At 30.3% G+C, this 6,202-nt stretch overlaps 1 pseudogene; it reads right to left on the bottom strand.

Annotated features, from left to right (window-relative positions):
* Positions 1-4,996, bottom strand: part of LOC117181290 — a 34,659-nt pseudogene extending 29,663 nt beyond the window's left edge.
* Positions 4,997-6,202: the final 1,206 nt, after the last annotated feature.

Genomic DNA, 6,202 nt, shown 5'->3' with positions numbered 1-6,202 from the left:
ATTCTGCATGGCGTTACTTAGCTTAAAGGAAACGTTAAACTTACGTGATGACGTTTCTGTGCATGATCTGTGCATCCTAAGAAACATAATGTAAAATCTCCTTATTATTGTTTCTTCCTCTTTTTTTGGAGTCTAAAAAGATTTTATTCGTCGAATATCGAACAATGTGTAAAAATATAATAAAGAAATGCGTTGGCTGACGACAGGGGCGGCAATATTACAGTATTACAAAAATAGACTTAAAAAAAGACGTCTACAAATATTGTCAGGGTGTCTTTAAATATCGAGAAATCGTCTATAGAATTACTGTGAAAACATTTTTTTTCTATTGCTTTTTTTAAGGAAAATATTCTAAGTTTCACCTCCATGAAAAAATTGTAATCGATTTAAATTATTTATTTAATAATAATTTTATTGATATTCCTGTTAGAAGTTCGTGTATTTTACATTTACATCACTTCGCATAATAATAATTAATTAGAAAAAGAGAGCTCAAAATTTGGTGCTTTAACTTTTCTCAACTGTAGCGTATGAGGATGGCTTTTTCACCAAGTTTTAACTTGTCGGTTTAGCGCAGTGGTTAGCACTCCCGAATGCTAGACGATAGATTAAGGTATAGATATGTAGGTACGATCCCCCTTAGCGTTAGAAATTTTATTTGTAATATAATGTTTAAAAATATAATATATGTATTCATTCTAAGCAGTGCCATTAACATGTATTGACAAAATACTCGCAGTAAATTATTATTTATTTTTCAAATACCTTTTTTGTTATATCTTTAGATTATAGAAATAGTGGATGTTAAGATTAAACAAATAATTTGTAAATTATATTTTTGTAATTATAAATAATATTCGGACGATATGCAGTCGCATGATGATGAATGGATGGTCTTTAAAACAATTAAATAATTTTTTATTATTTTTAAAATTAACTCCGGCATTTTCGTACGCCAGCGGTTTTCTAGTACTGCCCCAGTACTCGCAGTCAGTAGTAGGCCAGTGCTGGAACGCCAGTACCACCAAGTATTACAAGCCAGTACTGGCACAGTACAGCCAGCCAGTAACGGAACTCCGGCAGGCTGTACTAGGCCAGTACTGGGCCGGTGGTGTATTTCTACCTGGGATTGTTATATGTAACTGCATTTGTTTTTCTCGTATAGGAATATTGTACATCTCATTTTTTGTAACTAAATAATCATTCTAATGCACTAATGCTGTCGTACAATATTGTGAAAGTTGAATTTGAAAAACACTGGAAAACTAATGATACCAACATAATGCACAAATACAATCTATTAATGTGAAATTTTAACTAAATAATCATTCAGTTTCTTAAAAATTACAATCTAATGCAATAATGCTGTCATACAATATTGTAAAAGTGTCATTTGAAAAAACTGGAAAACTAAATGATACCAACATAATGCACAAATGCAGTTCTATTAATGTGAAATTTGAAGGAATAATGAAACTTCTAATAAATGAAATTCGAAAAGAAATAAAATATGTCAAACATGAAAATGTTAAGTTCGACAAATAACTAATATTATGTGGCGGAATTCGCGATCGCTCATCTCACTTTATATCCATGTTTTGCAAGTATATAAATAATCATACGATCTGTCGTGAATGTTATTACTTAAATCAAATATAATCATTTTTCAGCTGCGGTACAAATATCGTACATAAACATAAGTCTTTTATCTCACGTAGAACTACTGCATATTACGTTTTTAAAAAGTAAATAATAATACAAATTCTTAAAAATTACAATATAACGCAGTACTGTAGTCGTATAATATACCGAAGTTCAATTATTATGTAAAGCTGGAAATGAAATGTTAACAATATAATTTACTAATGTATTCACTGTGTAAGTTTTATCCAAATTGAAATTAGAACATAAAATTTAATGTCTTTATCTCACGTAGCACTATTGTACGTAACGTTTTTCGTAAGTAAACAATTATAAGATTCCTTAAACATTACGATATAATGCAGTCGTGAAACTACAATGAACGCTTAATTGAGCATTCTAATATTACATCATACTTGGTCCGTAACTTCGAAATCTATGTGGCATACCACTTGGTGGACTGAAAAGCATTGATTACATAGGAGTTTGACTAAAATTAATTTTTGTAGACGAAAGTAAGTGAAAAATAGTGAAGTGTCTTTGCTTCTCACATAGAAAAGCCATTTCTTTAATAATTTTTAGCAATTGGGGAAGTCTGCGATTTCAACAATCCATCAAGAAAAAATATAATGTGCCGTGATTCAGGTTAGGTTGAATTCTTATGATAGCTGACGGTAAACATTTTTGAATTTTGGTGGTTCTTTGAAGTGTGTTTTTCAAAGATGTCAAGAAATTATTTTTGCACTTTGAGAAAACAAAAATGATCAAAGACTGTGATCCTTCTTAGAAATCCGATAAGACTTCTTGAAAATACTTAAACTTCTTCAAATTTTTTTTAAATCCCTTCAAATTCTTTGCAATAATTTCAAATCTTTCGAAGTATCTCAAAATTGACTAAAACTAAGTTTAATCACGTAAAATCTTTAAAATATTCTTGAATTCCTTTAAATCTCTTGACAATCCTTAAAATCTTTGAATTTTTGCCAAAAACTGAAAATATTTTTAAAAAACTGTTAAATTAATTGCTAAACATTCTATAAAGTCACTAAAACTTATAGAAATATTTTTTTAATTCTTTAAAAATCAACTTTAATGTCCCGTTAAGTCCCTAGTTATTCCTCAAAATCACTTGAACTCTTAGAAATCCTGTAAGATTTCTTGATCCTCCGAATTTTGTTTGAAATGTCTTTAACTTCTTTACAATCATTTAAATTTATTCAAAGTTTCTCGAAATTGACTGAAATTAATTCAAGTCGATTAAAATCCTTGAAATTTTCTTAAATTCCTTTAAACCTTTTAAGAATGCATAAAATCTTTGCATTTTTTCAAATTCATTAAAAGCTCTTTAAATAACTTTTCAAGAACTCGCTTGGCATTCTTTAAGACCACTAAAACTGTCATAAAACTTTACAAATAACTTGTAAATCCTTAAGCATTTTTTTAAAATCCTTTAAAAAGAAACTCTAAGATTTCGCCAAGTCCCTAGTAATTCCTTGACATCACTTAAATTCTTAACAGCCTCGTAAGATTTCTTAAAAATCCTTGAAATCCTCGGAATTTTTTTGAATTCCTTAAACTTCTTTGAAATAATTTAAAATATTGTAAAATTAACTAAAATTAATTCAAACTTTTAACTCCAACATTCTTTAAATTTTCTTAAGTTCCTTAAAATCTCTTGAAAATCCTTAAATCAATTTGTTTAAAAATCTTGATATAACCTTACTTTATATGAAACTACTCAAAATCACTAATTATCGAAAAGCATAATGACATAATTCACCGGCATTTGAGGTTATAACCTCAATTACGGCAAATTATAATTTCTCGTGATGGATTGCCCAATCGCATATTTTTCAAATTGCCAACAAGAATGGAATAAATGGTTTTTCTTTCATAACAGAAAAGCTACATCACGATTTTTTACTTCATGTTGCCAAAATTAATTAATTTTAGTCAAACTCCTATCTAAACAATGCTTTGCAGTCCACCAAGTGGACTGCACTACAGATTTTGTTGTTACCGACCGAGCGTGATGTAATATTAGAATACTCAATATTAACTGAAAGTAAAAAATAAATGAAACTCGAACAAAATTAAATGTGACAAAAATGTGAATGTTTAAGTTCGATAAATAAAAACGATTAAGTTATTGAACTTCAGATCTCACTATATATACATGCTTTGCAAGCATGTAAATAACAATACGATCCGTCTTGAATGCCATTACTTAAATAACATTTATTCAGATTTCAGCTTCAAAAAATGAATAGGAATCGAAGAATTTGTAGAAAATTAAAATATTAATAAGAAAAAAATATTGTCAAAATTAAATAATTAATTTTAATTACCTTTTGATCATGAAGTTTTGTCTCTTTCTCATCTTCATCATTGCTTGGCTCATAAACCCTTTTTATATTTGAAGGAAAGCCTTCTGTCTTTGGTTTCGGTCCAAGAATCGCTATTTTCAGCTGTCGAGGTGTCAGTTTTGCACTGCCCTCATTGACTTTAATATGTTGTGTATCAGCAACTTTGAGGAAAGAGCTTCCTGGCCGACTCTTATCTATGTGTTCTTTCAATTCAATGTGAACTCCTCTTTGTAATTTTTCATATGGAATGAAGGAGGCAATCTGCACGCATAACTGGTACACCTCATGAGCTACTACTTCAATGCCATAGCTTGCGTTGTTTCCTCTCTTTACTACGGCGAACTCGGTTTTGATGTACGCATCAACACCTGAAACGCGAAAAAAGAGATAACCCTCTGATCATATTACATAGTTAAAAAAGGATAATTTAATGATGATTTGTTGTTAGAAAAAGAAGCTTACAAATTGGTCCGTCCACTGAAAGTATATCTGCAAATGAAGTTTTTGTGGACATGTTTATTTCTTCCAGTAATGCACCACGACGAGGCCCATGAAAAATTATTTTACTGAAAGTTTGAACGTGAAATTCGTGGAGGAAAATTTTATCGTTCGGATTGCTGAACCGTCGATTGGCCATGCCTATAGTACCTTCTGTGATTTCCAAGATCTGCACAATTAATTAGCTTTTTTTATTTTACATTAATTTTTATATTATATACATATATATTTATACGTACATAATTTATTATATAATATAGTATATAATTTTTATTATAACATTTAATATTGAAGTATTGTGGATATAAAAAAAAAACACTAACCTCATTTAGGCGCACTTCTTCGGTGTATTAAAGGGCATCGTTCCCCCAGAATAGAATTCTGATTCTTGTACCTGCATCGTTGTTGATGACGCACTTGAAGATCCATTTTTGGTAAGCCTGGACTGACCTGATGCCATCAATAGAATCAACGAAGCCCGTGATCTCCATGAAATAATGAATCAAATGAAATTATTATTTTTAATGTTATTATAAAATCATGTAACACACGTTGCAAGTTCGAAAAAATATTTCCCGTCTTTATACTAATGAAACTCGATTTTCCTTTATTATTATAAATTCTCTTTTCTACAATATCACTATCCTAAAAAATCTGATTTTCTTATATCCTTATTTCATTTAATATACTCTCATGTGAAAAAATATAACCTATAACTCTTCAAACACGTGTTCCACGATCTACAAATTGTAAAAAAGGTAATTTATAATAATAAAAGAAATGTGAATTTTCTATTCTAATAAAACTTTATATTTCCTTTATTGTTATAAAAATTCCCTTTTTGCAATAATTTTTCGGTGATATAAATCTTCTTTTCTTATCTTTATATTGGTTTTTATATTCTGATGTTAAAAAATTGTGACCTAACATTCTTGAAACACGTGTTGAACGATTCAAAAATTGGAAAAAAGGTAATTTAGAATAATAAAGGAAATATTAAATTTTATTAAATAGAATTAAGATTGGAAAAATGTATAGATCATGTAACACGTCTTTCAAGAATTTAGGTTAAATATTTTTCACATTAAGAAAATACTCACCCGAGTGGGCACAAAATTTGGCAACATCTTTACGACAACTTTACGACATCCTATGTCCATGTCGTTAAGGCGGTTTTACGATCTCGTAAATGTGCCGTATGATCTAACGATGTCTTTACGATATCGTAAAAACACTGTAACGACATGGACATAGGATGTCGTAAAGTTGTGGTAAAGATGTCGTAACGATGTCAAAAGCTGCTGCCAAAGTTAGTGCCCACTGGGACATCATTTTGTCACCAGGACTAAGGGCTTCAATCTCCTCTATGCTCGTGAATTCATATTATTCCGATGCCATCCTTGGATTTCGATTTACTTATTGAATACACTTTTACACTTTGAAATAGAGTGAAGCCCATAGAGCAGTCAAAGGGGAAATACTAGGCAGTCTGATAAGTCCCTGAGAAATGAAACACATCAACGTTTTTTTGGCTAAAGTCGGTTTTATTTTTCAACATACTCTCCTTTTAGTTCGATACAGCGAGTCCAACGATCTTCTAACTTTTTGATACCGTCCGAAAATTACTCGATCGGAAGGTCTCCAAAATACGCCTCAGTTTCAGCTATGAGCTCCTCATTTGAGTAAAAACGCTTACC

Source organism: Belonocnema kinseyi, chromosome 10 (assembly GCF_010883055.1).
Source record: "Belonocnema kinseyi isolate 2016_QV_RU_SX_M_011 chromosome 10, B_treatae_v1, whole genome shotgun sequence".
Lineage (NCBI taxonomy): Eukaryota > Metazoa > Arthropoda > Insecta > Hymenoptera > Cynipidae > Belonocnema > Belonocnema kinseyi.
The sequence above is the reverse complement of the archived record's forward strand: the minus strand, read 5'-3'. Positions and strand labels throughout refer to the sequence as shown.